The following is a 26,204-nucleotide window of genomic DNA, read 5'->3' on the forward strand; positions in this document are numbered from 1 at the left end:
CTTCTTCCACCTAGTGCGCATGTGCGACCTTGCGTTTCCCTCATCTTTGGGCTTACATGGCATCTGGAGAGTTGAAAATGAGACCTCAGGCTTTGCAGGAATGTGCCTTAGCTGCTAAACCATCTCTCCAACCTCATTTGCTTGGAATATTATTTTACATCCTTTCACCCTAAGGAGGAGTCTGTCTTTAGTCTTGAGGTGGGTTTCTTAAAGAGAACAAATCTAGTGGTTCATTTTTCTGATCCACACTGTTAACTTGTGTCTTTTGATGGGTGAGTTAAAATTCTTTAAGGTTATAACTTTGAGGATTGATCTATAACCATGCTTATGCCTTTTCTACTGTCAATCCACAGTATTTAATATATAAAACATATATAAAAATCTAATTTTGGGCTGGAGAGATGGCTTAGCGGTTAAGCGCTTGCCTGTGAAGCCTAAGGACCCTGGTTTGAGGCTCGGTTCCCCAGGTCCCACGTTAGCCAGATGCACATGGGGGCGCACGCGTCTGGAGTTCGTTTGCAGAGGCTGGAAGCCCTGGCGCACCCATTCCCTCTCTCTCCCTCTATCTGTCTTTCTGTCTGTGTCTGTCGCTCTCAAATAAATAAATAAATAAATAATTTTTAAAAAATCAAATTTTTACTGATCATAAGTCATAAAGAATTTTTAAGAAACAATTCTTCATTATAATGTAATTTTTCCATTTGGTAAGAAACAATTTCATTTATATATATCATTTTACCATTTGGTAATACTAGACAAATTTTCATATTAATAAATGTACAGGTTCATATTTCATAAATAGTTACATATTGGCTGACTTTTCATATTGCAAGACATAAAAAATCTTCAATAGTTTTTCAGATTTGACCAATATTTTGGTTTTATAATTGTCAAGGCTGACAATGCCACTTTTTCTCATGTTCAATCTGGCAGAAGTACATTTAGTATCATTGCACAGAGTTGGAAATTATTTCCTAATACAAAGCCAAAATTTGTTTAATGATTTTTTTTTAATCATACTCAAGTGAGAAACTCAAACAGAAATTTTCAAGTCTGCATACTAACACAATCCAATCCAACAATATGATAATTTGATAGTAGGAACATATAAAAGTTATTGTTTTCAACAACTAAGCCATTATATTTCTTAGAGAGCAGAAAACATTGTATGCACAGTACAAACACTTCAATTCAAAGTGCGCAGTAGTCTCGAACCTGTGCTAACGTGCTGCAGCTTTTGGGCTTCACATGGCATGTCAGCATGAACAGTGCAAAGAGGTATGTGGAGTGTCCAGAGCAAAGACTACAGTTAATTCGTAGGTTCCCAGGGTCACATGCATCTCAGATTCATTACATATTTGCTTTTGAATTAATTTCAGGTGGTATCAGGTTGAGAAACATTATAGCGTTGTCAAATATTCCCAACTCCATCATTCAGTAATGTAACCCCATATGTTCTCTTGTACACAGTTTTTAGAGGTAGGGACCTATTCCACTTGGGTGTGTGCAAGCACACAGTGAAAACTATATCCCAATGATGAGTCTCAGCAGAAATGATCATCAAATGCTTCATAATTGTAGTAAATCACATTCACTGATTTCCAAATAGTAAAGCACTTCTGTGGCCCTTCAATAACTATGCTTTACTCTTAATGTTACATCCTTTCAAAATTGTTGGGTTTGAGTTGCTAAAATGGTATTAAATTATGTTTCCAAGTATGAAGTTGAAACTTAGGAATTTTATAGCTCTCAGGTCAATTGAAACCTATATTATTTAGTTGTAACTTTCATTTGTTCCTGGTGTTTTATTTCTTGTTTTGAAACCTATTTTGGCTGATATAAATGCAACTCCTTTAGGTTTATTTAATGAGGATTCCCATGAAGTTTCTTACTCTATACATTTTGTCAATTTATTCTAATCATTGTACTTTAAATTATGTTTTTTGAGGCAGCATAACATTGGAACATTGGGGCTTGCTCTACCAATCAAGTTTATAATTTATGCTTTCCAATCAGTGAGATTAAGTCACTTATGTTTAATACGATTTCTATGTATCTCTCTCTGTTCATATACATTACACACACACACACACACATATATATATATACATGTATGTGTGTGTGTGTATATATATATATATATATATATATATATATATATATATATATATATATATTTATATATATACATGTGGAGAGAGAGAGAGAAATGGAGAAATGTGCATGCCAGGTTCTTCAGCCACTAAAAAGAAATTCTAGGTACATGTACCCCCTTGTGCATCTGGCTTATGTGGGTCCTTAAGAATCAAATCTGGATCCTACGCCTTTGCTGGTAAGCTCCTTAACCACTAAGCCATCTCTCCAGCCCATGACTTGTCTTTAATTATTATCTTATATAAATATTATTATCCATTTTATTTATTCTCTATAGTTTCTAATTAACATTTCCTCTTTTGGTTGACTTCTTTTAGATTGCATATTTTTATTATTTTTTCCTGTATGGTCATAATAATCATAACTATGTTATTTGTCCCTAATAAGCCTATATAATAAATTAATTGTGTTTTATAAAATATATGAAAATTCTTGATTTCATTTCAAGATTTAGACAGTAATATTTCCTTTGTTACAGAATTCTCTGAAGAAGTATTTTCCATAAGTTTTATATTCCAAATATAATATATTTTAATATAAGGATTCTATTTTCTTCACTGATTGTGGGAAATTTGACAATGATATGTTTGGCCTGATTTTCTTTGTATTTGTTTCATAGAGGATTTGTTGCCCTTATGGATCCATGGGTTGATAATTTTCATCAGACCTGGAAATTATTTAGCTGCAGTTTTAAATATACATACCTTTTCTTTTTCTACATTGAAGACATCAATTATCTACATTATATTCTCCTTGAATTAACATATAATATTTTATTCATTTCACATAGTTTATTTTCATCCTTAAATGTACCAATTATTTTCTTTATTATCCAATGTGCCATGAGACTCACCTAGTATGTTTTTCTTCTCAGATATATAGTTTTTCTTCTATAGACATTTATCTTGGGAAATTTTTATAGTATCTTATATGTATTTAATTTTCATGTATTTCTGTTAATGGTCTTGTATGATGGTTTTCAGTTGGGTCAGTTTTGGAGCTATTTAGAGTGATTCATTCTCATCATATGTTTTCTTTGCTTGCTTCTTTGAACACCTGTTTAATTGGCTGCCAGATTTTTACCTTTCTGGATTATGGACAGTTTTGCATTTCTACAAATATACTTGAACTTTGTTGTGTGATTTGGTAAATCACTTGAAAATCCTTTTGAGGCCTTCCTTCTGTGATTTGTTAGGTAAGTTTGGAATGATGCATAATATCAAGCTAAGTATTCCAACCCCATTTCTGTAAGTCCTCTCCTGTGTGCCCTAAATCACAAGTGTTTACACTGTAGTTTGTGGGAACAGACTGTCCCTGGAGGGTTGAAGGTGAGAAACACGGATATTTGTCAGGCCAGATACATTTATCATTTCACCTGCACCAAAATGAATGCTTTTTGAGGTTAAGTTTTATCATTATAAAATTATTAACATTTAAAATATAAAGAATTTTTCAAAAACACTATAGTATGAACATAAATGGATGGACAGACAGAATAGGGAACATACAAGAAAAACTTATTTTTAATAATTTATTTATTTATTATGAGAGAGATAGATAGAAAGAATGGGTGTGCAAGTCCTCTAGCCACTGCCAATGAACACCAGACACAGGCAGCACCTTGTGTATCTGGCTTTATATGGGCACTGGTGTCTCAATGTTTTAGGCTTTCCAAGAAAGCATCTGAGAAAGAGAGTGAGAGTAGCTACACCAGGGTCTCTAGCCACTGCAAATGAACTCCAGACTTCTGTGCCCCCTTGTGCATCTGGTTTATGTGTGCACTGTGGAGTGGAACCTGGGTTCATAGGCTTGGTGGGCAAGTGCCCTAACAGCTAAGCAATCTCACAAGCCCTGAAAAAAATCATTTTTATGGGGGTAATGTGATTGAAACATGCAGGGATGGGGAAGATGGCATGAGCAGACACACCAGCTTTTTCTGCCATCCTGTAGCCTGAGTCCTGTTGGGTTTACTAGTGTCTCTTTCACTCACAAGAAATCATCAAATTATCTTGTTTGTCAAAAGTAGTTCTATTTTTTAAATGGTTGAAAATAGCCATCTTTCATAGAATAATATCATGATCACCAATTTGACTTACTTCAATGGTATCCTAGCCTCTTCCCTGGAGTTTTAATTTTCTTCTTCGTTGTTAATAAAGAATTCAAGGAAACATTAATCAATTTTGGAAAGAGGAAGAATTGGGTGGTGTCAAGGGAAATATTTTGTCTTGAACACTGCTTTCGTCATTCTTGCACATTTTTGCCTGAAGGTTTTTCACATCTCAGACTGCCAGGCAATTTCAAGTAGTCTCAATTAATTAAGATTTCTGAAGCTAAAAATCATTTTCGTTTTGTAAATTCACATTAAGGATCAAGATTATTTTACTATTGCATGGAATGAATTCAGCAAATAGAAATCTGTTCACTAAACAGCAAAAGAAGACCCTGAGGTAAGAACAAGGGGGACATAACATACATACGATTTCACTGTGGCACTGGCAGAAGGAATGTGTGGCCATTGCCCCTCTTTCCCTGATGGATTTGGATGACTTCTCTCCCCAGACTATGTGAATAAAGACCACCCTTCTGACGTTCACAGTCTGTGCAGAAAGATTTGCTGTTTTAGTCCCCTGTATTCGTACAAGATAATTTAGCAGATTAAGTCTGGAAAACAGTCTAGTTCTACTTTATACAATGATAAATTTCTTCCTAGAATTTCACCATGTGTTGCTATATGTCAGTCTTACATTAGTCAAAATACTAGAGGCTATTAAATTTATAAAGGAAAATGCTTATAGAGTTCACCGATTTTGAGTTCAAACTCCATGGTTGGGCAGCCCCATTGGCTTCAGGTGGAGACAGAGCATAATGCAGCATGGTAGGTGGGCCACATGTAAATATCAATGAAGGCAATTCCTCGTTCCCGTGCTCCTGTACTCTCTCTCCCTTACTCACGCCCCTCTTTCTTCCATCGTGCATCTCCTTCTCCAATGCACTTACTGGCTTCAGGCCTTTCTTTTTCTGTTCATAAAATATTACATGATAAGGATCCCCTCATAAATTTGTGGTAAGAGCAGGTTCTAAATGGTCTCAATGCCTCATTCTAGGTCTCAGCTACCATCTCCCAACACTTACCCCTAGTTCTTAACAGTTCTATCATTTCTCAAAGAGTATGAAGCTGGGACAGACAAGCCTTTGAGTGTAATGGCCCATACCCAAGTCAAAGCATCTATGGCATTCCTGATCTCTCTTCATGGGAAACAGTCTTTATCTTTTTTTTTTTTTTTTTTTTTTTCCCCACAGCAGTTGCCAAAGAGTGAAGGTAAAGCAGGAGAGGTGAGGGTGAAGGCTGATGAGTTGCTTATTTCTTCAGCCTGGCTGGCTCGACATGGCCATTCATGTCTCTAATGCTGCAGAACTTCTTCTAGGACCCACAGTACCTATGTGCATACAGATGGCAGCTTCAAGTGATTTTATAACTATATTCTCCAATTTTAAGGAACAAGCCAATAATTTCCTAGGGAGAATATAGGACATACCTCCATTCTCCTCTCATTAACAAACAGTATTTTGACACACAGAACTCCTGAGTACCCTTAACTATTCTTATTCTTAAAGTCATATATTTTATCTTAGTTCTATGCTAAGCTTATTAGATATTTTACACACATATATAAATGTAATTTGATCATAATTTTCTCTCATTACCTGTTTTAAGCCTCCCTCTCTGCCCCACTTCCACTTAACTCCAAAATCCCTAACCCATGCATGAAAATACAGGTAACATTAATTAAACTCAGGTGATCACACCCACAAAATAGAAATAAAAATAAGACATACGTGTAGAAGAGGGTCTAATAGGGAAGAGCTTTGATACTGCTGTGAGCCAGTAGGTGGTCAAATATGCTTTAGAAAAATACTACCTTAATCATCTAGTGTAACCTTTCATGTTCCCTGAATTTATTGAACTATTTGTAAAGAAAAATTTTAAAAGGCTGCAGCTTATCTATGCACAAGCAAATATTGAAACATTAATAGCAAAAAAGAAAATGTAAGAAGCAACAGATAAATAGTTGGGAGGAAGAAGTATGCAAATAATGCATGCCAATAAGAAATTACAATCCAATATTAGTTAGGAAAATCATCTTCATTGCTAACAGTAATTAGTCTGATTCTAAGGAAAGCAGCCCATTATCTCCTGAGACCCCTGTAGCTAACGTTCCTTCTCCCTCTGTCATTCTCACGAGGATTTAAGCAGAAGGTCTTCCATATTTAGATCCAGAAAATTTCAACCAAACCACCTGAGAATATTCTAACTTACAATTTTTTTTTCCTGTTTCTGGGAACTCATATAAAAATGTCTGTGTTAATCCTTTAGGCTGTTGGAAGTGGACATATTTAAGCAAGATTCTGTGGTTAGCCTGCTGTATATCTTCATACAGTTTCTGGTATAACACAATGGCTCAGGCTCTAGACCTCTGTGATGGTTAAGTTCTGTTGTCAACTTGATCTGTCTAGGAATCCACAAACACTTCTCTTGGTTGGATCTCTGTAGCTGCTTCCAGGAAGGACTGACCAAACGAGGAAGCCTTTTCCCCAGAGTGAGCCCTTCTCCCAAAGTTGGCAGCCTTCTTGGAGGAGTGGAGGGCTTTATGTAAGAAAGCTCTGGGAGAAGAGAGCCCATTCCTCCTGCTTGGCTCCTAGTGCTGCTGCTGGTGAGTGCCTTCACTTGCATGTGCATCTAACCCGTTCAGCTGTCCTTCATTGTCATTAGAACCAAGTTTCCTCAGTCTTCCAAGATGGACTAAAAACCAGCAGCTCTCCGGGAAGCCTTCAGGCCTTCAGTGCTGGATTAGAACTGCTGAGCAGCTACCGGACTCCTTCTCAAGTTTGCAGACTGCTATTGTTGGACTACCTTAAGCTAAACCAATAAATTCTCTTTTTTAATGAAATTCATTCTATTAGTTCTGTTCTAATAGTCCATGTCAGTGCTGCTCAATGCTTAAAGCTGTATTTTAATAGCCATTGACTAATATCACCACTGCCCCCAGTATGGCAAACTCTGCTTAACCCCTATATGAGAAACATCATGCATAGGCATGTGACCAGAAAGCTATAAGAGGGATGGTCCCCAAGCCAAGCTTCACTTGTGCACCTTCTGAAATACAGACTGGTGGCATCGTATCCATTGGATCTGAAGATGGCATAGACATTCAGTGATAAAGGTATCATGCTTAATGGATCCTTCCACATCCTGCTGAAGGATGTGAACATATCCACTCACATTGTTATTCTCCCTTGTCTTTATGAGGGCATCAGTGGGTTTCTTCCATGAAAACCTAGGATAGGTAAAGAGCTGGTGACCCTGTTTTGATACCTTTCTTTTATTCTCTGTGGCTCTCAACTCAATAAGCTGAAGAAAACAAGGCAGATGCTCCAAACCTCTTAACTGAGAGTCTTGGTGTCACCTGGAACTTTTTGTTGTTGTTTTTTTGGATTAATGTAGCTGCTGCCACATCTGGCTCCCATAAGGTATACTGTGAGTCTAATGTGGTTAAGTCATGGTACTTGAAGAAAAGACAGGTTACCAAATAATCCCTGATAGACATGCTAATAAATAATCCTGCAGTTTCATGAGGAATGATTAAGGGAAATGTTTTCTCTTTCTTATGCACAATGCACCATTGGATTCAGAAGCTAGTGGCTGGGGAGCAGAACATCACTATAATGTCTCTGTGAGCTACATCTGGACCAGGAGCTCCTCACCTCTAGCATACTCTACTGTTTTGGGGTATGCAACCAGATTAGGAATAAATTCATACAAAAACTCCTCTGTGTCCAGGTGGAGACAAGCTGAAGGATAACACTGCCGACTTTAAATTCCTATTTTATTGTTATTTGACTCACTAACATGTTCAGTTTCTTATTTTTATCCTCTCCTCAAATTCCTGGTCAGTGTTAAATGGAGGCAGAGGATGCAGTCAGGCATACAAAGAATTTTACAGTACTAGATGTTTCTACCTCCAAGTAATATATCTTAACATTCAATGCCTGGTACCTGAATTCATTCCTCTCCTTAGACATTCCATGTGCTTATGGAACCTAGAAAGGAGGCAGCCATGGGAAAAGAATGTGGAAGAGGAATATATTTATAGGTCTAGCTTTAAAAGACCATCCAGAAGGTGAGTGAATTTTGATTAGAATTTTGGCACAATATGTCTACAAGAAAACGTATGAAAAAAAGATGGTCAGTTAACACAAAGCAATTTCTTTTTTTTTTAATTTATTTATTTATTTATTTATTTATTTGAGAGTGACAGACACAGAGAGAAAGACAGATAGAGGGAGAGAGAGAATGGGCGCGCCAGGGCTTCCAGCCTCTGCAAAGGAACTCCAGACGCGTGCGCCCCCTTGTGCATCTGGCTAACGTGGGACCTGGGGAACCGAGCCTCGAACCGGGGTTCTTAGGCTTCACAGGCAAGCGCTTAACCCCTAAGCCATCTCCCCAGCCCGACAAAGCAATTTCTTGAATGATGGTCCCATCAGGGCCCAAGGTTCTCCTGAGCTCCTTCATCAGCCTTTTGAGGTCAGAAGGTTGAATGACCTATGAGAACCCCAGTAACAGCTGTGAGTTTATGTGGCCTCAGAAGGTGGAAGCATTTGTATGTCTCTTGATGCAACAATCTCACATCTCCACTTTGTTTGAAAACACTTGGTTTTATATAGTGCTGTGTTCTTACAAATGGACTGGTTAACCATCTACTGAATGTATTCTACTTGTTAATAAAGCCAAGTCAATTTGATGGGGTTTCTGCTCATTTCCTCAATTTTGTTATTGCAGTCAAAAGAGGTTAAGATTTTTTTAAATAGCCAAACTATTCTATTTTTATACCTGCTGACTAAATTCACATTATAAAATAATCTCCTAAAAATGATTCCTTACCTTGTTCAAGCATTTTTTTCAGAAAAGTGAAACATAATTTTCTTATTTTAAATATATATATTGATATTGTTTGTGTGAAATAAAAAATTTGAGAAAGCAGAAACAGGTGAATAGTATCAAGTTGATAAATATATTCTACTTACAGTTGTTATCAATCTGTTTTCAAATATCCCAGCCGGTCTGGAGAGCCTACCATAGGCATGTACCTTGACTTTTGACACTTACTGTTATGTGCTGGCCGAGTGAGTCAATAATGCAGCTGGATCTCTCATTGGTGTTTTTGATGAGGTAATCTGTAAATGGACTGAGGGTCAATAGCATCACTGTGTTTTCATCTAGTCTGGGTTCATAGTAGTGCCCTTTATGTGAAAGACTGGTTTTCAAACAACTTTTCACAAATACTAATAATGCTAGGTTTGAACCATATTAGGACTTGCCAGATGAATGACCATTGTATCTATTTTTGTTTGTTTGTTTGTTTGTTTTTTGTTGTTTAACAGGTAGGTATATGTATTATCCTAGGTACTTCTTAGGTTAAATTACAAACCAGATTCATTCTCAAATAAGGTGAATAAGAGATTCTTAGTATTACAATCTGCATTTTGTTTGGACTTCCCTAATAACCATGGGCATGAGGGAAAAATAAGAACAATAGAATTTCTGTCTTCATTATTCTGCAGTTCTGCTCATGCCTTTGTGACAATCCATTGAAGTGTGTTAAAAAATAAATATTTGCCCTTGTGGACCCGTGAACCCTATTTTCTGTGCTCACAACTCCAATAACTTTGTTTTAATTATCCTATATGACCTCTTCTCCCACTACAGGACATTTTTCTTTTAGCTTTTGTGCCTTTGAGCAAGAGAATTTCTCTTTCTGGGAATCAATTTCTCAATTTTCCCACCTGGCAAATTCCTGTGGCCTCAGAAGTGGGTTTGGGCATCAGCACTGGAGTGCTTCCTCTTGGCTTCCACCACAGCTGCCATCGCTGGGGTGATGTGATGAACCACTTCCTCTCCCATTTCTCTGACTTCATTGGACTTCCCATTTCTATAAGATCTAACCTCTGGACTTTTGTCCTTGGTCTGTCTCAGTGACCAACCTTATATAATACCGTATTCAAATATGTGTGACCTGAAATTTAAACTTTTAAAAATGTATTTCATAAAAGCTGGGCATGGTGGTGCACGCCTTTAATTCCAGCACTCAGGAGGCAGAGGTAGCCTCATCATGCATGACTTCGAGGCCACCCTGAAACTACATAGTGAATTCCAGGTCAGCCTGAGCTAAAGTGAAACCCTACCTCAAAAAGCAAAAAAAAAAAAAAAAAAAAGCATTTCATTTTCATTATGCTTTTTACCATTCAAAAATTGAAAACAAAACATAATGACTCATGCATTTATGTGATATTTAGAAAATTAATTGCAATTATGCATTTGCAAACAACTTTGCACCAGACAAAAGAGGGGAAATGCATGAAAAAAAAATCCCTAAAGAACCAACTAGAAATGAAAGAAGATTGTTTGTCTTTTTAGTGTTTCATTGTCTAGGGTGTCAGAGTGCATGTTTTAGATGTCACTCCTTTCCTAGCACAGGACCCTGTTGTTCATGTAAGGTAATCCTTTAAAAGCCTTTTCTGTCTTTGCTAGGGTGGATGGATGGGGAGAGGAGGGAGGAAGAGCCTCAAAAGCACAATCTGTCCCTTAAAGACCTGCAAAGAATATCAGATTATCTTCATTCAAGAAACAACACAGGCTGGGAAGATGTACATTTGCAGGTGGTAGAACCCACTGAATAACCTAATCAGAAATCAATTCTCCAAACAGGAGGAGACATTTCTTTTTGTCTGACTCAATTACTTCTATAGGAAAAGACAAAGCATGGCAATGATGCGGGGGATAATAAATCAGTGCAGATTAATCAATTAATATCTATGTCTCATTTGGGTCACGTATTTTTCTCCTCTAGAGGCCTCAGATGTAGACAAATGAAATCCAGAATTAAAAAGACTCTTGGAAATGAACAAGACAGTCATCAAATCAGAAGCTCAGTCAAGTGAACTCACCAGTCTGTGACTATCACACGGTTGGTTGGTGATATTCACTCAGTGGACCAATGTGGACATGCAACCTTGAGAAAAGGCAACAGAAGGCGGCTTCCAAAATGGGATGTCGAGCAAAAGAATTTAGACTTCTATATTGTCATTGCCAGTTCCATTCTGAACAAATTCAAATCTGCATTGTAAATATTTCCATTTAGGTTGGAGGGGTTATTTGTGCCTGAGCCCGTAAAATCATTTCCCGCTTCTTAGATAAATCATCCAATTTTACTGGCATATTTATCACTTTGGAAAGTATGATACCCAGCAGCGAAGGCAGTACCTCCAAATGCAGAGGTTCTCTATTCCATCGGAAGTGGATATTGGGGGTCTTCTCTACCATGAATTCAAGGAAGATACTGGTCCTAAGAATGGTGTGAGTAGATGAGCTAACCTTGGCCATGAAGAAAAGATCCTGAAGTCAAGGCCTCTGTCCTATCAGAGGAAACACCCCTTGGTTGCAGATAGGACAGTAATAGGGTGTTTAGGGGCCTTAGAAGTATCTCAGGCACGCATGACTTTTCCTTGCCCTTACAGTAGTCCATCATCAACTGATGTGATGTAATGAACTACAAGAGAAAATGAATCTTTTTTTTTTCTGGTTTCTGAAAACTAAACCAATGGGACAATTGTGAAAATGCCTTATAAATGATAAATTTAAATGATTTTTTATTACTTCATACTTTATAAGAAAATAAAGTGATTGCATCCCCATGGAAGTTTGGGTCAGATGTTAAGAAACTCTTGATGTAGAGCCCTCTGTTGCCACAGCCACTGCTGCCCATGGAGGATGAGCAGCAGTCAACCAGCCTCACCAGGAACCCCATCCTGAGCTACTGATTGTCTGATACTACTGACGGTGAAAAAAATCACTGAGGAATTTTCTGTGTCCTATTTATTTTAGACAATCATAGGTACCTTATTAATGTAATTAATATATAGTATGAAAATGTATCCTTTGTGTACATATATTTACAGTTACCTCTTCCTTTGGTCACTATAGATGACTGGTCATTTTATACACATACAACACTCACAACACTCATGAGCTATAGGCACAACTTAAGAAATCTTATGAAAACAGTTAAACAACCACATACTGAAAGTACACTGTGAATTCAGTGCTGCAAAAAGTGGTGTAGGAAAGAAAACAACTTCAAAAACCATATCATGAATCCATTTTTATTTTGCCATCATCTTTTCCTCCTATTATAATGTAGCTAGTGAGCCATTGTGAAGTCATGAATATCCAGGCCATTTTGTGCCTGGATGATGGCACTATAAGAAGTCCTATCCTTCCTTTGGCTCTTTTGTTTTTTTCTGCCACCTCTTCTTCAATGGACCCTGAACATTGGAAGGTGTGATAGAGATGTTTCAGTGCTGAGCACTTCTTGGTCACTTCTTCTCAGTACTATGGTGCCTTTTGAATCATCCCAGTGGTCATCACTATCTGAAAATAAAAGCTTCTCTAACCCAAAAGTGAGAGTAGCATGAATATATGGGTTTGAACATTAAGAGCAGTGCTTACTGGATAGTTTGGTGAGCATCATACATATGCATCTAGCCAGACAGCCGTGTTTGTGTTACACCCTATTGTTCATGACCTCCTCTATCATTGGTTTTCAGTACCAGGCCTGCATTTCCTCCCATGGAGTAGTGCACTGGTCCTATAGGGAGTGGTTGTTTTTCCCCATAATAGACATTCCACTCTTGTACCTGTTGGCTCATTTGACCTGGCTAGCCAAACTTAAGTCCTGCAATGTCCACTGTTGTTTAACTCCACTGGTGATTTCTCTATCCCATAGACCTACATGCTGCATACCTTTTGCTAACATTCTGTCAACTGGTCTACAGGAAGGAGGTTTTCAACTCATCTCCAACTTGATTTCTCAGTGACCTTGTAGCCAAAACATGTGGTGTCTCCAGCAATAGGATCTTACCATCTATTCCTGGTGGGATACCAAGAACATTGGCAATGGCCAATAATGTTTAGGGGTCATTATGGAACTCCCTAGCCAACAACTCACTGGAAGCTATCCCATCCTTGGTGCTGAAGCTTTTCTATTAACAGGCTATAGCTTTGGGATGTGCCATTGTCCAAAAAAGTAGGTTTCCATATGACTTATTCATACCCTCTTAAATTGTGATTCATCCTCCCCACATCCTCTCCCTGACCTCACTTAGGCCATTCCACACCCAATAATCTCATCTATTTACATATTTATATATAATACCAACCCTTTAAATCCACCCCTTCACTTCCTTCCTTGTTGCCCCTTTGTAGATTACTGGCCTATGCTGCCATTTTTTATCTCAATTCACATACAAGTCTAAAAATTTATAGCTAGTATCCACATATGAGAGAGAACATATGGTATTTGGTTTTCTGGACCTTGGTTATTTGTCTTAGATTTGTGAAGGGGAAGGTGGGGGAAGGGAGGGAATTATCATGGATTATTGTTTATAATTATGGAAGTTGTCAATAAAAATGCTTTTAACATCTGGAGAGATAGCTTACTACCCCTTAAGGGCTTGCCTGCAAAGCCAAAGGACCCAGCTTCTACTCCCTAGGACCCATGCAAGACAGATGCACAAGGGGGTACACACATCTGGAGTTCATTTGCAGTGGCTAGAGGCCCTGGCACTCCCATTCTCTTCCTCTCTCTCTATCTCTCCCTGCCTATTTCTGTATTTCTCTCTCAAATTAATAAATAAAAATAAAATATAGAACTTTAAATAAAATTTTTAAAAACATATTATGGTTCTGGACCCCTAAATTCCTTTTTTCTATCATAAAAGAGCTTATGGAATTAATTCTCAAATTGTTCTGATGTGAGTGGAAGAAGGTGGTTGGTTTGGTGAAAAGGTAACTTGAAAAGGAGGTAAAATATATATATATGAATTGTTCCTGGTAGAATGAACATGCAGTTCCTAAGAGCCAGAGGAAGAATCAAAGAACAATGCTCCAAGTAGGTGGATTATGCTGAGCAGGTCATAGTGGGGGAGATGAAGAGAAAGCAAACATATTTAGAGAAATGCAAGGCAGGACATTTCTTGGAGCAAAGAATGGAAATGGTGGATTCACTCCATAAGAACACTGCTAGGCAACATGAACTAGGTCAGATCACCAAGAAACAGATTCTGAGCAAGAAACTTGTGCGGAGACAATTGATGTGGTTCACACTTGGGAGAGAAGGAAGGAAGCTGGTGAGAGCTGAATGTTGGCTTTTCTGTTGCTGTTCAACTTTCAAACCAGAAAGATCTTCATCGGCAGCTGGGCTTTTGACTTTGTTTCGTAAAGTATTCAAGTGTCAATGTTATGTTTTACCCCCACACACAGGCATATGTGCACATAAGCTCTTATACATACATGTAAATACACATATGCACACTTAAACTCAAAGTTTCACCAGGGGGAAATGTTACTCTTCCCTTATATAAGACAAGCAAAATATGTTGTCTTTTATTTAAAAAAATCTCAAGTTCCAGTTTTCTTTAAATGTTCATGCAGGGATGAGGGGAAAAAAAGCATTTTCAAAACGTTCATCGTAATTTTTTTTTTTTTTTGAAAAACATCCTTTACTGCACCAAGTCATAACGAGGCATCTCAGCAGAGGCTGCACAGTTAATGTTGCTCATGGACCCCTGTGGAGCGGAAGGATTTTACTAGAACTCTATGAAGTGCCTTGAAATTAATTTTCCTATAATAGAAACTACTTAAAAGAATTATCTTGCTGTGCAGCAAATCAGTTCATGTGGCAGATTTATGCTTTCATCTAGATTTTTCTTAAAGGGGGCAAAGGCAACAAAGAGATGGTTTGGATGAACTTAAAATCAGAGTCTGCCCAAGCTCTCAGTTTTGTTCTTAGGTTTAAAGGACTTCAGAGATGCTGAATGCTGAAGAAATGCAAAACTGTTTTGAACAAACTTCAGGAAATTTTCCAAAGACATTTCAAGCTAAGAGAACTTCTAACCCCATCATTATTTTAGAAATGAAGTCTCTGAGCTTATGTGAGGAGAGGCCAAGAGTTGATCTCACACACACACACACACACACACACACACACACACACACACACACACACAGAGAGAGAGAGAGAGAGAGAGAAACAGAAAGAGAGAGAGAGAGAGAGAGAGGCAGTCATCTACTTATCTAGAGGTGGACACTTCTGTTCAAGGATATTTTCAAATACCCCATTATATGTTCTATGTGCATGTTATTCCTATTAGACAGTAGGAAAACCACCTCAAATTTAGCAGAGTAAAGCTCATTTGTTTGATAGGTGCAGTCAGCTCTGAGGCCATATTAGGTCCTACTCCCTGGGCACTAAAATTAGAACCGGCTCGAGGTTCTACCTTCTCCCAGCATCATGCTTCCAGTAGCACTGTGGATGGAGAATCAGTAAACAATGGTGGAATCACCACACAACATTTCTAATGTCTAGGATTAGAAATAAAGCTTACTGCCTCTTCTCAAGTCAAGGCAAATAATACCAGGAAATACAGTTTTTATGTTTTGTTTTGTTTTGTTTTTTCTTTCAAGAGGGACACCTAGCAGCCCTGAGTGCTGGGTTTTGCCACCAAGTGAAATCTACTTCTTCTCTGTCCATCTTCAGCCGTCTCACTCTTTGTGGCAGTTAGGAGAGAGTCTAAGGAAAAGATGATGTTTCAAGGAAACATCTGTATTGTAGTGGTTGCATAAAAGTGTATTTTATGAGGTAGATAATAGTTACAATCATAATTAAATAAGATCAGTAAAATGAATAATAAGTTTAGAATAGCATAGGAACAGGAGCACAGAGGCCTGAATGGTTGGTGGAGTGGGAACAGTGCGGAGATTATGACAGAGTATGGGATGAGAAAGTAGCCAGAGATGATTTTTTGGATAAGGAATATCAATGATACAATATCTATGCACTAGGATGAAGTGTGAATGGTTAATCCATGAAATTCTTAGTACCATAGGGTGAAATACAGAGTTTCAAAGCATGTATGAGCCTAGCAAAAGCAGATAACGGTTTTATTCAGGCCCAACTAAATTATTCTTTCACTTTATTTATTTTTTGCTGCTTGTTTTGATACATAGACTGATTTAGAGGGGAAATGTATGGTGGAAAATGGAGTTGCAAAGGAGAAAGTGGGGGAGGGAGGGAATTACCATGGGTTATTGTCTATAATTATGGAAATTGTCAGTTAAAACAACAACAACAACAAAAAAAGTCCTGTTTAGCCTGACATATGGAGAACTTATTGGCTAATGAAGAACAAATTGTAGAAAAGTTTCTCGACTATAGTTCTAAGTAGTTCTCTAAATAATAACTGTATCTTTACAGATGAGTTCTAGGAAGAGTAACCTGAGCAATGATTATTCACTGGCTACCAGAAATGGACCACACCTACAAGACTATGTTGCATCAAAGGTGTATACTTTTATTGCTACCTGGAAAGGTCTTAAAACAGCCTTGGGGAAAATATCCAATTCTTGATTGTATTGAACCATGCAGTACTAGTAAAAAGTAAAATACCCTAAGCCAGGTTGGGTGTGTTTTAAGTCTACTTCAGTCATGAGCTTTTAGGAGCCTCTGGGTCTTTTTTAAGATTTTGTAAGTATTGAGTGTCCTCAGCATCTGTCTCATTCACCCCAGCACTGATTATCAGGTTCACCATGGAAGATGCATTCTTGCTCATCTCCCTAATTCTTCTGTGGTTTCAGTTGGGACTTGGCTGAAGTGCAAGGGATAGTTTATCTCCTTGGGTCTCACTACCTTCTGAAAAGAAAGAAACAGATTCTTCAATGGAGAGTGAAGTCAGCACAGGTTAAATGAGATAAGCCTTATTAATTTAGGGAGATTTTGATATATGTAGCATGTCTTTTAGCTAAAAATTGGTAGGAGCTTGACCCTGGAGAGCATGATCTTTTTGTCCATAGGATTCTCACCAGGTTCCCACTTCCAGATGTGGATTCCTTTCCACTGAGCCAAATTCTTAGTCAATCATCAAGCTGTCGGTTACCCACCAAAGCTGTGTGTCACTGTTGCACTTGTGTGTTCACTTGTCAGGCTGGTTGCTTCTTAGGGAACTTTGTGGAAGGGGGGAACATTGTTAGAGTAACAGGTGGGGACATCATGCCTAGAGGCATTGCCTTACACCAACAACTAACTGCTGCCCCCACAACACATAACCCACCACCCCATGGGAATTCTTGCATCACCACAGGAAGGGCCCTAAGTGTAGGGGGTCACAGTGATGTGGATAAGAATAGTACTAACTCATGATGTATCCATACAAACTATGTGTGTAATTAATAAATAAATAACAACCAGAATAAAAAAGGAAAGTAGTAAGTAGAAATTAAAATTTGAAAAAGTATCAAGAGAAAACAACACAAAGCCTTAAGAAGAAATGCTTTGGGGGGTGAAAGCAAAACTAACAGAAATTTAATTTTTTCAACATTTCTAAAATTGGCTTATGGGAAAATATATGCATAAAGACATATATACATGAATACACATATTCAACAGCCTATAGACAAGTATTAGGTAATCTAGAGTATCTATGAGAGTCTTACATTGGCAAGGACGATTGCTACTTGCCCCAAAACACTAGGTAGAGACACCGCTCACTCTAGACTCCTGACTCAATCACAAGGGAAGGGATCTATGTATCTGTGATGAGCTATGATTTCCAGACCCTGACACAGCCTATTAAGAATCAGATGCATAAACACCTTGCTGTTTTTGTGTATTTTGAGTTGAAATATTTTTCTACTATGCTTAAATCAAAATCACAGACAAACATTCTTGATCAAACTGCAAAGATGAACTCAAACATTATAGGAAGAGAGGCAGTACCTAGCACTATTGCTTAAGAGATCCAAGGGGACTAAGCAGCCAGATACAATGGAAAGAGATCACATTCTGAAGAGTTCAGCTTCCTGCATACTGACTGCCTTCCTCACAAACCTCCCAACTGGCCCTTGCTTGAAACTGAATACCAGTAGAGAATTACTCTCTAGGCTCTACCTTCCTATGAAACAGTTCATGCTGTGCCCATTCAAGGGAGCATTTTGTGATTTCAACCCAACAGACCTCTTCTCCCTGTGCTTTGATGACAGCACTCATGCTGAGTGTGCAGTATTACACGGTCTTGCCTGATATTATGAAGCATTGTCCAAAGGTTATCTTTGTTTTACTGAAGAGGCAAGGCTTGCTCTTATTCAGCATTATTTCTCTAGACCCTGCTTCTACTTGCTTTGTACAAGTAGGATACTTCAGCTTATATATATATATATATATATATATATATATATATATATATATATATATGAATGAGCTGAAGTATCCTACATACATACATAATACAGATATGCATACTTTAAACTTAGAAATTCAATGCCAGTCCTACTCTGGTTCAGAATAATTATAAGGTCTATTACTCAGTTTTTGTTCAAACCTCTATTCTCCAAGCTTATTGTGTTTCTAGTCAACTAAAACCTTCTGTCTGATTTGAGGAGTTAACATGTGAAAATATTTGCTGAACTTGGTTCCCTGATGGGAAGTGCAATCCACTAAAATCAAATGTATTTGTGAAACATAAACACATTTTCATCATCTGTAGCTTATAATCAAAGCAAAGTTTCTTGCTTTGACAAACATCCTATTCACTTTGGAAATAGAAACGAAGCACATTTTTGCATTTATTAATTGTGTATCCCTCCTGTAAACATTAGCTTGCAATTTGCAGCTGAATCTTAAGTAAATTTCTAGCCTTAAAAGGCACCACATAGTTACCACACTGCAAGGCTCCATACTTTGAGTGGGCTATAATTTCAACAAGATGCATTTTCCCTATCAGCATCTGTAATGTCTCCCTTGAGAGGAATTTGTCAATGGAGGAATCTGTGAAGTCACCACCTTCACAGTGGCCCTGGAGAACGAATTTAGCTGATGTGTTTTAAGACCTCCAAGGTGAAAAATGGGGCAGGACACTCTTTGGTGCCACAGGGACTGTCTTGGAAGTATTGACATATCTTTCACGAATTAAATAGGAGCAATTCTTATAGAGAAAAGAGAGAGGAGTTTTTTTCCTGAGAGAATTGCATGGCATTGGAGGTAAAGTACAAGAAGTGGTTTAAATGAGATATAGCAACCCACATTAACTCATTTGAAATTTCATGATTTTGTTAAGAATTAGAAAGCTATAAAACCTTGAAACACATAAACAAAAATAATTAAAAGGTACAAAGGGAGATACTGTTGCAAACCTTTGAAAAGATCCTGGCACTCAGTTCTGGGGACTTTTAGATGTCAGTATCCAAATGTCCCCATTATAGAAAAGTACTGTAGTCCCAGAAACATTCTTCTTCATTATTCAGAATAGTTTGGACAGCTAGAAAAAGGAAAAGGGAAATTCTTCACAAACACAAGTCTGATGTTCTACTGTATCCCTCCAATATACCAGTAAGTCATGTCTACCAATGGCTTCCTACCATATAGATATCTTCTATTGTGATATAATTAATCTTACCTGTACAGATCATCCCCCTCCCCAGTATAATTACAAGCAGCTGGCAACTGAGAATTACTATTTCTTGTCTTTTCTTCTCTTTGAGCACATCCACCTTTATTTTTGACTGCAAAGGACCTGCTTTATGGGTAATTGACATTCAAAAAATAAGTCCATTTTATTAAGAAAGGTGTCTTGAATCAAGTTTTCAACATAATCCCCATGTGATATATTTGCCTATGGTGCTGTGGGTGTGAAATATATTAGTCATATGATCTCACTGCCATGAACTTCACCATCCTGCCCTGACTTGGATGTAATCCCCTCAAACTATGATCCAAATTAATCTTTCTCCCCTAAGTTGCTTGTTTTCAACTATTTGCACATAGCAACAAGAAAATTAATCAATACACCCATAAATCCTTGGAGAATCCTAGAACTTTTGATTCATCTCATGTTTATCACTTGTTAGGTGGTATAAAAGGGTTTATAGAATCCTCCCTTTGAAAGTAGCAATTGTCTCCTAGTATCGACAGTATATGATTTTGAATGATGCAAGTTCTGTGGGTCCTTTGAAATGCTCAGGGGAAAATCATAATCGAGATGTATGATTTGTACTCCAGTACACATGTTCTAATTCCTATCCCCTTTTCAGATTTAGGTGTTAGGGTTGCAAACTTCATTCATGTTAGAATTTTTTTTTTCTTGAAACATATGGCCATAATTTAATAGATTTCTCCTGATATTTTAGCTACAGATGTTTTTGTTAAATGTTATTCTGTTCAATCATTCCAGGCTCCTTTCCTTTCTTGGTGTCTAGCCCTTTCAACTGCCAATTGAAAATGTTCATAGAAGATTGGTTCTCTAGAATGTTATGTGAAGTGACTGCACATGGCATGTAAATTTTATGCTTATTTCATGGAGTTTCTTTTTATTTTCAATGGGGGAACCAGTTAGGATTTTAGCTGACATGGTACAAAGTCAGTGAAATAAGGACACTGAGGCAGATAGGACACAGCTCTACCTGAGTTCTTTCCAAGTTTTATTTTCCCAGGCTGCAGATACATAACGACTAGTTGTGCCATGCCTCACGACATTGACCTAATAGTAAGCAAGTCAATACAGCACATAAATATTTGATATCCAGTCTTAAATGAAAAAATATGTATTCTATAATGAATACTTAATTGGGACTGAAAACTGAATATATGGAATGGAGCCCCTACTGATTCTGAGACAAAGCAGAACAAAATGAATTACTACCATGCAGGGAATGATATTAATAGTGTCCAGTTTTATAAATGAATCCAATTTTAAGCCACTTTAGTTGCTATCATACTGAGAAAGAGTGCAACATGTCTAACTTTTTTTTTCCTGGAAAATGATAAGATTTAAGCAGAAAACAATTTTAACTCGCTGATATTTTCTTGCATTAAATATTTCTAATTATTGAGCCCTCACAGTCAAACATCACTGGGAAAACAAACGTCACTGCTCTTTTCAGCATTGGCCTATTGAGAGGAGCCATCTTCTTTTATTTTCCCCTCTTACTTACAGAAGAAATAATGTAGCTGAAGGATTGTTTGGGTGATTTGCAGCATCAGTAATTGTTGGTCCACTCCCTTGAGTCTGTCTTGAGGGAAACAGATGGTGTTTTACTATATGTGGTATCTTAGTTTTATGAACTGTATTTGTTATTCAGAGTGTGAGCATGAGGGTCAAGTCCTCAGGAAATGAAGTAACAAACAAGGAAGGAGCAAGTGGCTTCGTCCATGAGACACCTTTCCCCGTGGGGCCAGCAGAAGTTACAGTGGGGATTATTATGATACTGAGGATAACTAGACTGTACAAATTGAACTTCAGATTAACAATCAGTACACTCCTCTAATTTTACCTGACTTCTGATTGCAACATTCAATCCATTCACCTATCATGAAGTAATTTTCTATTTTATGCTTGGCCTGTTCTCATCACTGATCAGACACGAAACTAGGAGGCTGTGTTATTCTAACATTGAGAGTCATTGTCCTGTGAGGCAGGCAATAGCATCTTCCACAGGAAGTGTTGTCAGATTCCAGCTGACACAGAAATACTACATAAGTAGTTCCAAACACCAAGCTAGGAAACAACACCGTGCTGAGCTGAGAAGCATTCCCTTGGCTCAGAAAGGTTGATCACAGGTCTTCAGAAAGCCCATCATTATGTAAAACTGAAGGTGAGCACAAGGCTCTGCTCATTTTGGAGATGTCTTTTACCAGGTAGTCTTAAAAGTCTTTACCATCAACAACTGTATTGTCAATATCAGTGTGTACAAAGAAGGCCAGAACCCTGAGATCTATGCAGGAATTTGAACTTAGGGAATTTGTCAGACTTATATCTGAATGAGGGTACAACTTGAAGAGACTCGTGTTATTGTTTTAGTGACCCAGAATTTCCTTGGTAACCTTTCAACCATACTCTGTTACACTCATATAACAGTGCATACATGCACATTGAATAAACATATTATATATATATATATATATATATATATATATATATATATATATATATGCCATAAACATACTTATGTCATATATACATATAATTTCATGAAGTAGTATTTTCCACATAATCTCCATTTTCATAGTAATAAAATTAACACTAAGAAGTGCTCAGCGATCACCTGGGTCATACAACTAGGAAGAAATGACAGATCAGGCATTTGAACTGATAGAAGGAAGGCTATTGAGAACTTTCTCTTGATTGCTGCATTTTCCTGCAGGTGAGAAGACCCTTTGAAATACTTACAAGGAACTGACACATGTAGGAGATCCTGATATATTCTCAACTCTGCATCTCTTTCATCATTTCCCAAAGCATGCCTCCCAGAAAAATCCTTCCCCCAAAATGTTGCCTGACTCTGAAGACAAGCTTCAGTGGGAGCATGCCAGCCTGGATAAGATTGTAATCACACAGATATGTCTTGTTTGGGGAAAAGGCACCGTGTCAGGAGAGGAGAATGGATGTTCTCCATCCATGGGCGACACCCCTTCCACTCCATGATATACGGACACCAAAGGCACTGTATATCATGATGACATGCACTTAAACTTAAAGCTGGACCAAGCGCTTCTGTGTTCTCTGGGGGACCTGCCAGAAGCTGTGATCTATGGAGAGGTCCTAGGGTTTCTTTCTACTTGGGTTTGTTCTGCTTAGAGTGGTCTTCCAAATGCAATATGACTTCACTACAAAGAGGCATGTCTTGGAGAAAAAGGAAGTAATATGCATCAGAAAATCAAGGGAGAGAACAAAAGAATCAGGTATTTGAAAAGCAGTTGTATAAATCTATAAACTTTAATAAGAAAGAACTAGATTGACTATCTAACACACAGCTTCTCATGTTTTCCATAATTCTAAATTAGTGGTACAGAGTAAGTTATTTTATATCCTATGAATACAGTGTTTCCTAGTCAAACTAAAGTATTAAAGTGATAGTCTTCTTTAAAGAATTTCATGTATTTTCACATGTGTGCTTGTCCAGATTCTGTGTGTGTGTGTGTGTGTGTGCACATGCATACTTGCATGTATGTGTGTGGCAGGCTATCTTGCCACCGCAAACATATATACACTCAGTTTTACATAGGTGGATAGAGTATTGAAACCAAGCTGCTTAGGACAGCAGGCTTTACCAGGAAACACTTTTAAATGTTAGGCATTCTTCCCAACCCCCAAAATTGGCAGTTTCCTTAAGAGTCCTTAAAGTTGTCTATAAAAAAAAAAAAGTTTCCTTCTTAGGAACAGCTACAGCTCATGTCCTATTGCAGCTTGTCGCTTTTCTACATAGTACAAGATAGGCAACAAGATACTCAATAAATACCTGCTGAGTTAAAAGACAGGGAAGTTTACTTGTAAAGTTGCAAAGGAAATAGGAAGCAGAGGATCACGACCTTTGGTTTGAAATGAACACTTGATGAGTTTGTCGCATTTTTCATTAGACTAGCTGGAGTCACTTTTATGAAAAGCCAACAAACAAACCAGAGCTCCTCCGCTGAGCTTAAACACTTATAAAAACCACGTTCCTACCATTCCCCAGCGATGGCCTGAAGCCACTGTTACACTCATCAGGGATTGATCATTATTACTCTGCCCAAGATATTACTGCAAAAAGCAAAAACATCATTTTTCACCAGTCAGACGAATAAAAATGCTAGAGCTATAGCTTTTAAAATACATATTTTAAGTCTTTGACTTTACTGGAGAAGAAGGCAATTAAAATAGCTGTTTATCTCACCAGTACTATTTTATAAAGTAAAAATAAGAATGCAGTTTAAAATACAATTTAAACTTGTGTTGTAAAATGTAGTTTAATTCTACAAGGCAGGCAAACTTATTCATCATGAAATTTAAAAATTCACCCAATAAATAAAAATGCCCCCATACCATGTTTCAAGACTAAGTACTTTGTACAAATGACAGCTTATATAGCTTTTTAAATATTTTTGTTAATTAAAAAAAAATTATGAGAGAGAAAATTGGCACACCAGGGCCTCTAGCCATTGCAATTGAATACCAGATGCATATCACACCTTGTGAACATGCATAAACTTGTGCTCATTTGTGACCTTGTATATCTGCCTTACATAAGTTCTGGGGAGTCAAACATGGGTCCATAGGCTTTGCAGGCAAGCGTCCTAACCACTAAGCCATCTCTCCAGCCCCATATCACTTTTGATTATGGCTAAATCACCCCCACCCCACAACCTGTCATACCTTCTAGAATGTTCTTAAAGCAGAAGCTAACTTTGAATCTTAATTGTGAGGCTTTTTCATTAAGGGAATTCCTACTATTGAAATTTGAAAACTATATTTGGGATGTTTTATAATAATTCTGTTTAGAGACAATACAACGAGTGTATAGATGATTTGATATTTTATAGTAGTCACATTTAAAAGTAAACAAATGGTAAAATTATTGACTATATAGATATAATTTAGTAATATAAATAGTCACAATGTTTAATTCCAATAGAAATCCAGATGTTGCAGAGAGCTCAGCACCAAAGTAGTTTTAAAACACACCTACCAAGACTCAGGGAACATTGCTGAAGAGGTGGTAGAAAGATTGCAAGAACCAGATGGTGGGAAGGAGTTTCCTGAGGAATGGTCTCCCCCACATAGAGACTGATGCATTCTTAACCCCATGGTGAATACTAACAACTCCAGAGAGAAGGACCTCAGAGAAATGGAGGCAGGAAAGAGGAAATATAAACAGATACTATGAGGAAAATGGGACCAATGAGTGATTTGTTTATACAGTAAAGTTCTTAAGTAATAAGAAAAAAAGTCAGGCAATAAAAAAAGAAACATGGAGAACAAATGTCTTCTACTATACTTTAGATATTAATTAACATTAACTTTTCTCTTCCTTTCCTTTCTTCTCTCTGTATCTCACATAAACATCACACACACACACACACACACACACACACACACCTCAAACAGCCCTCTCCATATCTACCATGGATCAAAAAGGGTAAATTAACATGCCTTACAAAATCTAGGGCCTTTTCTTAATTCAAAATACCCTGTGTAATTTGAGATATTTTTGAATGTCTATTGCACACACAGAGAGCAAGAAGATAACTCACCAAGGTATTATTAATCCATTAGAAGACAGAGTTTTTGCTAGAAAATGGGTTAAAAAGAGATCATAATCAATGCTTGTGTGGGTAAAAATTGGGTATACATTCACTAGATACTGTGGAATTCCAGGCACCTAAGAGGACTGATACAGTATTTTTTACCCTGTGACTTTCAGCTTTGTCTGGCACTAACAATCAAATGTTCTGCAGGATCCTGCTACTGTTTGTTTATACAAACATGGCGAGGCTTATCCTATCTATTGGAAAATAGCAAGATAGAGAATGCTAACAATCTATTGGATGCTTTAGGTCCCACTCAAGGTGATGTGAGACTAGAACAACCATTTTATTTTTCTTTAACCTTATGCTTTTTGAAAACTATATTTCTGGAAAATTGTTTGATATACTCATAGGTAGAAGACTAAATTTTAATAGGATTTGACTAGTCAACAAATTTATAAAAGCACAGTTGTTTTCTTCTTCCATTTTTTTTCTAACTTAGAGGGTCTTATAGAAAGAGACAATTAATTGGGTACCTGCTGACTGGTAAAAGTGCTATCCTCTTTGAAAAGCCTTCATCTAATTTTTCCCCTATCAGACAGGCTCACACAACATCCTTCCTGAATGTGCACTCATGTGTGCACAGCTACCATATCTCATGTGGAAGTGGTCTCAAGGTCTGTAGTGCAAGGCGAGTGAGGACTGGGAAGGTGCACCAGAGCCTCATAGTGCTGCTAGCCCAGCTCAATCCATCCCTGGAGAGATTTTACTGATACTAATGAGACACCTTGAACAATGAGACTTACTCCGTCCACTTACCATTGAGGGACTCAGGATTAATTGTCCTGATTCAATGTCCCCTGTGCAAGAGCTTGCCTACTGGGT

Source organism: Jaculus jaculus, chromosome 15 (assembly GCF_020740685.1).
Source record: "Jaculus jaculus isolate mJacJac1 chromosome 15, mJacJac1.mat.Y.cur, whole genome shotgun sequence".
Taxonomy (NCBI): domain Eukaryota; kingdom Metazoa; phylum Chordata; class Mammalia; order Rodentia; family Dipodidae; genus Jaculus; species Jaculus jaculus.